The 12,361-nt window shown below is 46.4% G+C and overlaps 1 protein-coding gene across 4 annotated transcripts in view; it reads right to left on the bottom strand.

The window, feature by feature from the left end:
* LOC139763285 (cGMP-inhibited 3',5'-cyclic phosphodiesterase 3A-like) overlaps window positions 1–12,361 on the bottom strand; it is a 140,631-nt gene that overhangs the window by 50,449 nt on the left and 77,821 nt on the right. The gene's annotated exons all lie outside the window — the stretch shown is intronic.

Below are 12,361 nucleotides of genomic sequence, written 5' to 3'. Positions count from 1 at the left end.
CTTCAACCCCAGCCATGGTCACCCTCCACTCTCCAACACCAACCCGTCTGGCCCATCCTCTCCTCCCCAACACCAGCCATGATCACCCTCCACTCTCCAACATCAACCAGTCTGGCCCATCCTCTCCTCCCGAACCCCAGACATGACCCCCATTCCTCCCACCGTCTCCATCGAGGGTCCACACGGAAACCAATTTTCTCCTTATATCCTCCTCCTCAAACTTGCTCTTCTCCAGTGTACATACTACAGCACGCCCTCCTGGTCGCATGCTTCGCCCTTTTCCAGTTGAGACTGGCACGCTGCTGTACTGTGTATGGTGCTACTGTAACCTGCGTTATTGATAGTATCATATATAGAATATGACCCTTCCCTCTGACGCTTTATGATACCATATACCATTTTCCTCACCACATGTGCCGCTGTGACACTTCTCTATTCCTTTGTGATTGTTGCCAGACACGTGCTTGGTCACCATGCACTGGCAGGTTCCTCTGTCCAACCCATATGTACTATAAGACGCACGTCTATGTCGGCTGAGGCGATCGTCTGTTGCCTTGTTATGGAACCAGTGGTAAGCGCTGGAGTGGCAGAGTGATGGGTAGTTAACACCTCCTTGTACTCATTTTCATCAGCAGCTCGACCAGATCATCGCCCGATTCATCGGTATTCTTCATCAGGTAAGATAGGTTAATTACCAGTCATCCATGTGATAGCCTGTTAACCATCAGTCTGATTATCTTCTTAATCCCTCAGCTCACGACCTGATCAGCTCGTTCCCTCTTACTTCATCTAGTAATTAACACGTTGATTAAAGAAATGAGAACCACCTTAAATTAATCACCAAATTTGCACGTAATCAGCTGTGTTCCTGTTCATGTAATCTTTCGCTCATATAGCCTCCTCATGGGTCCTCCTCATCCCGGAAATGAACTTCTGGTTCGGTAATGAGTGAGGCCTTGGGCCAGATGAGCAGATAATGAATGCGTTATCTAGCCAGTTACTCTCTTATCACCCGCTGCCTACGTCATCTGCTTATACAGATGTCTGTTTACAAACGAGCCAGTATTAGCTTCCTCGGTAACTACCATTAACTGAGGCCAACACAGCCCTAAACCCTCGGAACAGTGCTTGTGTGTCTTGTTATGACGTACAACGAGACAATAGCCTCACCGTGGCTGGGCATGTGATTTCCTACCCTCGTCTTGCAGGCAGTGGACACTCTGTGTGTCCACCTCCGACGGGGATTGAATGACAGTCCTCTGGTAGACGAGGCCCTGATCTCTACACTGTAGCTAGGGTCACCACACACACACACACACACACACAGCACTCCGTTAGGGCGCCTCTCGTGGAGTTCTGCTTATGAAACTGTCATGGTGAGGCTGTGGCTGTTGGCCCTGATCATGGTGAGTGGAGGGACATTGATTAAGATGTCAAGGGGCCTTTTACCCTCTTCACCAGTCTGGGCAGGTGTGGTGCCCGGGTCTTCACCAGTCTGGGCAGGTGTGGTGCCTGGGTCTTCACCAGTCTGGGCAGGTGTGGTGCCCGGGTCTTCACCAGTCTGGGCAGGTGTGGTGCCCGGGTCTTCACCAGTCTGGGCAGGTGTGGTGCCCGGGTCTTCACCAGTCTGGGCAGGTGTGGTGCCCGGGTCTTCACCAGTCTGGGCAGGTGTGGTGCCCGGGTCTTCACCAGCAACTCCGGCCCTCCTCTGGTGAGAAGGTGACCAGTAATGTGCCAAAATTATTCGAAAATAGTCAGAATATTTTGGAATATTTAAAAAGGCTGAGATTATATTAACGGTCAATTAAGATTTGAATATTATTAAGAAGGAAAAGTGTTTGAATATTAACGGTAATAATGAAACCCAACATTACCTTATTGATGTATTCATGAACGTGATCAGCTCTGGCAAATAGGGAATTTGCTTCACAAGTGAAGTATGTGTTGGGGTCCATGATGAAGGATTGAATACCTTAGGATGCGTGGATGTCTTCCTGCACATCCTGCCTCCTGCAGGTTCATGTGCTGGGAGGACCTCGCTGGCTCACACCGCCGTGTTAACAATCTACGGTGGATTTTCAGAACCTTTGAAAGGACCGCCGTGCACACGTGCTGTACAGGATACGTCACGTGTGACGGGCTGTTATCCTGCGTGATGTATACCAAGTGGAGGTGATAATGTTAAGATAATGCTTTGCTCTTATCATCAGTGCGTTGCTTAGTGCACAGTCTTTGCAACACCATCGTGGGCCACCTGATGTACAAATGCAGCCAGTGTAGTACAGATTACCCCTATACCCCTACAGTTTACCCCTACAGTTTACCCCTACAGATCACCCCTCGTAATACCCAGCGACTATAAGAAAAGACGTAAGGTTACAACACTGTTTACACTGCAGACCCTGCCTGCCAGCCAGCCAGTGTGACCCGGACATGTTCAGAAGCCCTACTACCACAGCTCTCCTGGTGTCTTTGCCACATGTATATGGGCAGGACCCCCTCTCTCTTGGCTTGGGGATGGGGGGCGGGGGGGTTCCCGTGTGTGCTCGCGGTTATGAGCGCATCCGTCATGTTGCGTGTGGGCGAGTCCTCCCGTAGGATCTGTGTCGCACGGTTACCGAGGGCCACGCAGGCGACGCGTCGCTGAGGGAGGCGCAGGACTGGCCGGCCGCACAACCAGGGTGACGCTGCTCAAGGAGGTGCAGGAGGGGTTGCCATACGACCCTCAGGGCCGAGGGAAGGAGTGGCCAGTCTGCGTCAGGGATTGGGTCGGGTTCCTGGGGAATTATTATATTACCGGGACAAATTGAATTTCCCCGCGAGAATCTGAATTGTTTTGGCGAGGGACCAGATGATTTCGTGAAGAGCAGATTATTTTCCGTGAGGACCGGATCATTTGTGAGGACATAGATCATTGTTCGTGATGAACAGATGATTGTGTGAGAAATTGGATTATTTCATTTTGTGAGGACATGTTCATTTTTCTTGAACAGGCAATTATTTTTCGTGAGGACCATTTCATTTTTTTTTTTTGCAAGGACGATCTTAGGTTAGTGAGGATTGGACCATTTCGTAGGACTGGATTACTTTCATGAGACACGTCATTATCTTGTATGAGGTATGGGTTGCATGTGTGAGGATGGGATGACTGCGGGTGTGTGACCAATATTTTTCCGCGGTGAGTCGAGTGATTTGGCGAAGGTGAGGTACGTCTCATGCATCTCAGATTCTTGGGAAACACTTGTGGCTTTGAGGAATTCACGGAGTTGAGACGTGACGATAATTATTCACAATCATTAGATGAATGTTACGTGGGATAAGATAATTATGATAATGAATTATGTTGAAAAAAAGGATAGAATTATTTTCCGATGGAATCATTTTTTTCCGAAGGAAGTGATGAAATTTGCGAGCGAGTGAATTACCATCACAGGTTATTAAGTCATCAACGCGACTCATAATTAGATGTGGAAAGGATAATTTCATTCATTAACGAACAGTTTTCTTAGTCTTCGTGAAAATTTACTCAATCAAGATATGGATTTTCATTGGATAATGTGTTTGTTATCATCTGACAGTGGATTACATTACCCAGGACTGGATTATATTAATTTAGGATAAGGTGAAAGGAATTTAGTTACACTGGAACTGAGAAGCATTGCTCTGACGTCAGTAGCGGATTACATGATTAATGATTAGTTTGATTTGTCTGTTGGATTACTCATAAGGATTGCTGGGATTATATAAATAATGACTTATAATCTTTAGGGATTTACTTAGGTGCCTTAACGGAAGGTGTGACACGGGACCTGCTGTACCTAAGTTCTTCAAGGGAGAACTTAACGCAGTAGAAGTTGTATTTAAGTTCACAGAAGACTAAGTTAATCTTAAGAGGCAGTGACTCAAGTTAGGAAAATGTGGTTCCGATTGAATAAGAAGTTGACCCAAGTTGTGGGAGAGCAGTTGGTCGGTGTGCGTGGAAAGATGTGAAGAATTATGTCGTCTCTTGACTCACAAGTTAGGAAATTATTTTTATCCCAGCGTTATTGATCAACTTTTAGAATAACTCATTAAAAGATGGTCCCTCGTGTGAGTTATTTTTATTCTTGATTTAGTGGAAGTTTTATATATATATATATATATATATATATATATATATATATATATATATATATATATATATATATATATAAGTATGGTAAGTAAAGATGCGTAAATATATCATTTTTGTGAAGGGTTGGGAGGCGGTGGCCTGGCGTAGTGAGGAAGATCAGATTTTATTTTTGTGACAATATTTTACGAGACAGTAGGTGAGGCTGAGCCGCGCCTGCCTCACGCCATATCTTACTTACCCTAATCTACAGCATAGCATGTATAGCGCTATACTCATAGGCTAACCTGTATAGTCCTACAGTATTGCCTGTATAACGCTATACTCACAGGATAACCTGTATAGCGCTATACTCACAGGATAACCTGTATAGCGCTATACTCTCAGTATAGCTTGTATAGTGCTATACTCACAGGTTAACCTGTATAGTGCTATGTTCGCGTTAGAAGCTATTATATAGACCCATACCCACAGTATGATGTGTATAGTACCCGACCCACGGTAGAACCAGTATAGTGGTATATCAGCAGCAGAACCTGCCTAGTGCAACATTTGCGAGGCATCGGACAAGCCCAGGAGACGCACGTGCACTATGATGAACCGATACTAGAGCAAGGTTACGTTAACAGATACACTGGATAACAGGACATCCTCACTGGGAAATGAGAGTCTCACGAACCTGATAACAGGATGTACGCTCTCGGGGGAGGGAGTTAACGGTAGCCCTAGTGTCGGGGAAATGAGATAACTGGGGGAGGTCTAGTGCCGGGGACGAGATAACGGCTGCTCCAACCTATGGGAAATAGGATAACGGGACGTGTAGTCACGGGAGAACGAGATAACAGCTTCCAGGTCGCAACGAGACATTCACGTATGATGGACACGTAATGCTTCGGTCATATGTGTGTGTGATGAGGGTCGTTGCTCTCTCATAACTTATGATGTTAGGCCTTGTGTGTGTGTGTGTGTGTGTGTGTGTGTGTGGATGATGGCGGGTGGACACAGAGAGACAGACAGATGCAGACAGACAGACAGACAGAAAAGGCCACAAGGTTCACCACCTACTCGCCATCATCTCCTCGAACTTGGATGTTACGAGAACTCTGAATAATTTTGGTCTGTGTGGCCAGGCCAGGGTGTGGTGAGGTCTCATGACTTACTCGTGAGGTAAGAGGAAGCCAGCCAGTCAGGTGGGACGCTCATGTTATGGCTTATTGCTGGCAGCACCTGGGTCTTGACGCCTCAGCCTTATTTACCTTGGATAGCGTCTGCGGGTAAAGATTGCGACGGTTCCTTTTATAGAAAACGTGGTGATGGTACAGCGAGGATACCGAGCATTTCATGACATTTACCGTCAACAGTGATGTCTCCTGGGATGCCGGGATCCCCTGGGTTGAGACCGTATCACCCTTGCACTTGATTTCGGGGTCAGGTCAAAGGCAAGGCAATCGTATTCAAGGGTCGTACTGTCATGCTCAAGTCTCCTACCGGCGAGGTCAGAGGGCTGACCATCGGATAGAGTGAGGTAAGCTGTTGGTAGTGTGGTGTGGTGTGGTATGGTGTGGTGTGGTGTAGTGTGGTGTGGTATGGTATGGTGTGGTGTGGTGTGGTGTGGTGTGGTGTGGTATGGTGTGGTGTGGTGTAGTGTGGTGTAGTGTGGTGTGGTGTAGTGTGGTGTGGTATGGTGTGGTGTGGTGTGGTGTGGTGTAGTGTGGTGTCGCCACTGTTCGTCTTGTGGTAATGTAGAGAATGGAAGCTGATGTTCACCATCCGTTTCATCAGGGCTGACAGTGTGTGTGTGTGTGTGTGTGTGTGTGTGTGTGTGTGTGTGTGTGGGGTGACAGTGTTGGGGAAACCATTGATAATAATGTCTCGCTACACCCCAGTGTAGTGGCCAGGGTAGATATATGTATGCTTCTGGCCCTGTACACACCCGCCCAGGTCCTTCTTGTCGGTACTGCTGAATCACTCTTACAGCGGGTGGCACAGAGGTCATATTTCTTATGTTAATAAGAGAGATGGTTTTGGATGGTGAGCCACGTGAGGTCACACCAAACTGCACAGCTGGTGAGGTGTGCTTGCCTCTCCTTCAGAACACGTGTTGTCATCCCTCAAGCACATCTTTATATATACAGTGTATAAAATCTTGGGACGTCGCCTGCTTGAGGTTAAATCAAGCATGAAGTCACCTTTGGCGAGGCTGAATCATCATCAGGTAATGAAACAGGAGTCCATCCTCTTCCTGCTGCTGAGTGTAGAGCAGCCTTGTAGCTGCAGCAGCTGTGGAAAAGGGGTCCTGGAATAGCTCTAGAACCCTTTCAGAAAAGGTTCCTATAATAATGATAATAATGATAATGATGATGATAGTAATAATGATAATAATATTGATAATAATGATAATAATAATAATGATAATAATAATAATAATAATAATGATAATAATACATAGTCTTAGACAATGTCTGGAAGATTGGTTTTACTGGAAACCTGGCCTCATCGTCTGGTAATTCTCGTAGACGCTGGAAAAGCTTATCTGTAGGTAATTTCTGTAAGAATGATGTGATCACGGAGAGACGTGAGCCATATCATCTCAGCGTCGTGAACTTCAGCCTGTTCCTGCCCTTGGAAGTTGACACCGACAACTTCTCCCACTGATTTTCATGTCATCCCGAAGACTTCCCTCCTCGCCGGCGCTGCTGGTGAGGGAGGCGGTAACGAGAAGTCAGACCCTGCAGGAGGAAGACTCTCGGTGACCAGAGAGGAACACACGGCGTCTGTACATGGTCTCACTCCACTGCTGTGCTGCTGGAGCCACGAGTGGAGGTGTTGAGGCAGCGTCGGCTACACACGCGACGCCAAGAACGGAGTATCGGCTTCAAGCCATCGCCACCATCTCCACCACTACCACCAACGCTGTCTCCAACCACCTCCACCATTCTCACTATCCCAGCTCTGGTGGCAATTGATTTATTTGCTGGAGGTGTGCACGTGTTCCGGTCCTGCAGTGTGCAGTACCTTTGCGAGTAGGAAACTCCCCTCCTTCACGTCATATTGTAATTAACTTCAACTCTTCCCCCAGCACGGTACGACCTTTGAGCACGACGGTACGACCCTTGCACTTCCCACAACACACCTGAGCGGGCCTCCAGACTCTCCCAAAGAAATCCGTGTGCCGTACAGGTGTCCCGAAGACAGAGGGGCGTGTCTGTCTACTAGCCAGTAGACAGCTGGTGCCCAGCGTCTGGGCACCAGCTGTACGTGTCGCCTGCTCAGCGGCACCTGGAGTCTGGCCAAACATGACTGGTATTTTATATACAACTTTATGCCGTAAATAACCTACTACTACTACTGCTGGTGCTGGTGCTGCTGCTGATGATGGTAACAGTTACCTTGCTGCTGGTTCTTATATTTCTGTTGCCTTTTTTTTTTGGTGGTGTTGCTTGGTTGTGATACATGTGATGGTGGCAGTAGTGCCTGGTAACGATGGCTCTTGTTGTGGTGAAGATGGTGTGTCCTGCGCTGCCCTGCGCAGCCGGACACACAGCAGTTTGTGGTAAATATTAATATATGAGCAGTTGAGGAACACGTAGTGACTGGAAAATGATTACGTACTCCATTTAAGGAGCTAAAGTGCCAAGAGAAGTGATTTTTGCAGTTTTTTATTTGATTTTTATGGTTTTCGACGTTTCGGAATTTAAAATGATTTTCACTAGAGAGGGAAGGATTTAATCTATCCTACGATGTTAGAGATATCATATCATCTTGTTTATCTTGGTATCCTCGAGTCTCTCCATCATATTTTGTCTAAATATCTTTCGACCCCTGTACGAGAAGTGGCTCGGATATTATCGTTGGTGATAGAGTCGAGAGCTTGAGTAAGCAAGTCTTCAGAGAAAATAGGAAAGTCAAGCGGAATCTTGGGGGAAAGAAATAGACAGAAACTGGATTATGGAAGGTGTGTTGTGTTGGGTAGCGTCGGTGCAGGTGGGGGTAGCAATGGAGGCCCGGTAGTGGAGATGACCCGAGAGGTAGACAGCCAGTCAAGGGTGTGGCAGGAGACACGGATCATCTGTTTCCCTTACAGTATAGTAAGGCAGGATCACCGGAGAGGGGGCTGGTGTCTTTCCTGCCTGACTTTAGTGGCTAGTTACCACGCCGGGGTACACACAGTTCTCTGCATTCAGCAACTAACTGTGACATGTGGCTACATTACTGAGATGTTTTGTAATTTCATTGGACGAGGAGTGTTTCCCTCACTGTAGTGGCCTTTAAGGGAACGTGGACCGCTGGAGAGCTAGGCAGGTGCAAGAATAATGAGAAATAAAGATGTGAAAAACAATGACATTATACGAGAATAGCGCTGCCCTCTTGCAGGAGGGGAACGCTTGGAATATATGTGCAACAAGGACGTGGAGCTACACATACATGACGTGTCTTCAGATAATCTTGCCAGAAAGGTTATGAGGGAAACTGTCCAGGTATTGGCTGGTGTCAGAACCCTTACCTTGGCCAACGTCAAAACCTATCTATCTGTGCAAGTGCCAGAAACCAGACGTTGGCCAGTGTCAGAGGTCTTATCTTGAGGCGTCACTGACCTTATCTTGAGGTGTCAGTGACCTTATCTTGGCACGTGTCAGGAAGGCGTGTCTTGGCCTCTGTCAGACTCGCCTGTAAGTCCGCCCACAAAGAGATGTTTACGACGATATCAACTACCTTCGTTAGACCCAGGTATGGATTCCCTGGCATGAGGAAGTATACGGAGACGATGTGGAGGAGGGGCGCGAGGCCTCCGCCGCAGCAGGAGGAGTGAGGGGCGTGGACCACGAGCAGGAAACGTCACCCACGCCAGACTCGCCACATTAACAGACACAGTGTCAACCGGAGATGTGATTACAACGTAGAACTTCATTAATGGCTCCAGTTACGCTGGTTATAAGCAATTCGCGGAAGAGACTGAACTGCCCTTCAGTAGGACACAACGAAAGAAGTGTAAGAGTCGGGAAAGATATGGAAATACAGTTTTACTGGAGTAAAGCAGAGGGTAAACTGTACAAGATTGTGAGAGAAGTGTGAGGCAAACACATGGGGCATCATGAATGTTCAAATCCCAGCCTGTATATAGAAACAGGGACTCTCTCTCTCTCTCTCTCTCTCTCTCTCTCTCTCTCTCTCTCTCTCTCTCTCTCTCTCTTTCATGGTGCAGTGGTTGGTGTTGCGACTCATAAATCTCGCAGGCCCGGGGCCAAAGCCCGGCCAAGGAACTCGGCTCAAAGCCAACCCAGCTGTTCATCCTCCTCTGTGGGGATGGTATATAAAAGAGAGTATGACGTAACGTCGACTGTAAGTTTTGTAGTTTTCTGTTTCCCTATGTTGTATTTACATTGTGTTACCCTTCGTGAGATCGTTCATTTGTTTAATGTTTCCCTTACTTTTACGTGCTATTTGCTGTGTTTTACCGAGTGTGTTTATGTTTTGTTTTTATTTTTATTTTCCAAGTTTTGTGGCGCAGTATTTTACTCTTTTTGTAGATTCTTGATGATGCCTCTGTGAAGGCGAAAGCTTGAATATATTAGATGACAGACTGCGGACAACTGGTGTTTGAGCACACTCCTAATGGTAGAATGACGCTAAGAAATTAGAGGACGAAAGAAAGATGATCAGCAACTCTAAATATGCTCTTGTACTCAATTCTATGTGCATATATATATATATATATATATATATATATATATATATATATATATATATATATATATATATATATATATATATATATATATATATATCGTATTGGTCATCAAAGAGTTATTGAAAAAGTGTTTCTTTTTACAGCGAATGTAACTGAAACTTATTTCAATTATATTAAAACTTGGAAAGTTTCAGAATATTTATACATTAGGGTAAGGGACAACATGTCTGGTGGCGGGATGATTGTAAATTACAATTATATCATCAGTAGTGAATGATGTAGTAACAGTGTACAGTGAATATGAGGGGAAGTTAAAGCAGAATTCCCTGATGTGATTGAAGGCAAGTTAGAGTTTGATGTGCCGTGCTACTGGCCGGAACGGTATGGTATTCCAAAAAGAATATGACGCTTCTCAAGATCCACATCCTAGACCAGCAAACACCACTGCAAAACCCTCTGTCATAAACCAACAAGGTCTCCTCATGATCTATACCCTTAAAGATCCGTACTCTTAAAGATCCGTACCCTTAAAGATCCGTACTCTTAAAGATCCGTACCCTTAAAGATCCGTACCCTTAAAGATCCGTACCCTTAAAGATCCGTACCCTTAAAGATCCGTACTCTTAAAGATCCGTACCCTTAAAGATCCGTACCCGTAAAGATCCGTACCCTTAAAGATCCGTACCCGTAAAGATCCAAAACCTTAAAGATCCATACCCTTAAAGATCCGTACCCTTAAAGATCCGTACCCGTAAAGATTCGTACCCTTAAAGATCTATATCTTTAAAGGAGACTGGATTCTTACTTGGCAGTTTCTCAGTTATTGTGTACGTAATATAGTGAGTTTGTCGTCCGGATCCGCAGGTAAGATCACCCAGACTGTGGTGTTGTACACCACGTGACTCTGGTCATGTCCTGCCCGACACTTATGACAGGTCGGGGTGCGGCCCCCTGGGAACCGCAGGTGTTCTCGCCACAGAAGAGAAATTTAGAAACAAGTGTTGGCAACTCGTACTTATGACGTTAGCGGCGCTGCGAACGCCGCAGGTGGTGAAATCTGGAACTTCGTTCGTGACGTCATAGCGAATCAATAAAACCACCCTGGGTGGCAGAACCCTGGGCTTCCGTTTGTCTGTTTCCTTCTCCAGCCTTGTTGACCATTAGTGTGTCTCATGAGCCGGGGATACCAGCCCTCATGGCCAAGGTGGGTGAGGCTGGTGGTTATAGCTCATGAATGAGGTTGATGAGGTGGGACTGGTGAACGAGGTGGATGGATGAGGTCGATTGATGGAGCTGAAGGTTGGTGGGTGAGACGGATGGTTGAGACTGGAAGGGTAAGGCTGATGGATGAGGCTGGAGAGCAAACCTGATGGATGACGTAGATGGGTGAGGAGTACATGTGGCTGTTCTGTACTAATGATAACCTTGGATGGTACACATGATAAGGCTACATCTGCTGCCGTGCAGGTGTGTGTGTGTGTGTGTGTGTGTGTGTGTGTGTCTGTTCGTTACGGGGAAGAGAATTTTACACTGAAGTTACCCCGTCTCTTAACCTTGTGTATATTTGCTATATCTGTACTCTTATTTGTGTATTTACACACACACACACACACACACACACACACCTAAGCCAGGTACCCATTTATGGACCAGCCCTAGTGTGTGTGTGTGTGTGTGTGTGTGTGTGTAATTACCTGTTTGTGTTTACCTATTTGTGTAGTATTGAGAGAGAGTTTTACTCTCATAGGAGCCTATTTGTTTGTTTATAAATGTATGGTTTAGATGGAAAATATGTGTACAGTAATACAAGAACTGTGGACATGTTTATGTATATATCTAATGTATATTCATTTAGATTGATCACATGTACTGTTATTCTAGATGCGAAATCTAACTACTATATAGCTGTATCTCTGCTAATTAACTTTGCTTCAGCCATTACAGGAAATTACCCGGTACAGTAATGATAAAACTCCTTGTGTCATGAAAAATGGTTTTTGTTTATGTTTGAAGAGGGTTTCTGTTGAATTTCCCGTTGAATCATGATGTGTGTGTTGACGTTAAACAGATCTCAGCTTTTAGGCTGTTGTTGCGTTACCGTTGAGTAGTGGTGAGTGTATTGATGTTAAACAGGATCTCCCTGTTGGCCTGTTGTTTGTGATGGTATGTGTTAATACTGTGAAGGTTCGCTCATTAATAACCCTGTGTAGCCCGAGCCAGAGAGGGAGGGAGCGAGCCTGTCTACTTGTAATCACCTACAACAAGATCTTGCCTGAGGCGCTGGTAGCTGGTAGCCTGAGGCGCTGGTAGCTCGTAGCCTGAGGCGCTGGTCGCTCGTAGCGCTGAGGCGCTGGTAGCTCGTAGCCTGAGGCGCTGGTCGCTCGTAGCGCTGAGGCGCTGGTAGCTGGTAGCCTGAGGCGCTGGTAGCTCGTAGCCTGAGGCGCTGGTCGCTCGTTGCGCTGAGGCGCTGGTCGCTCGTTGCGCTGAGGCGCTGGTAGCTGGTAGCCTGAGGCGCTGGTAGCTCGTAGCCTGAGGCGCTGGTAGCTCGTAGCTTGAGGCGC

The sequence above is a fragment of the Panulirus ornatus genome, chromosome 46 (assembly GCF_036320965.1).
Source record: "Panulirus ornatus isolate Po-2019 chromosome 46, ASM3632096v1, whole genome shotgun sequence".
NCBI lineage: Eukaryota > Metazoa > Arthropoda > Malacostraca > Decapoda > Palinuridae > Panulirus > Panulirus ornatus.
The sequence above is the reverse complement of the archived record's forward strand: the minus strand, read 5'-3'. Positions and strand labels throughout refer to the sequence as shown.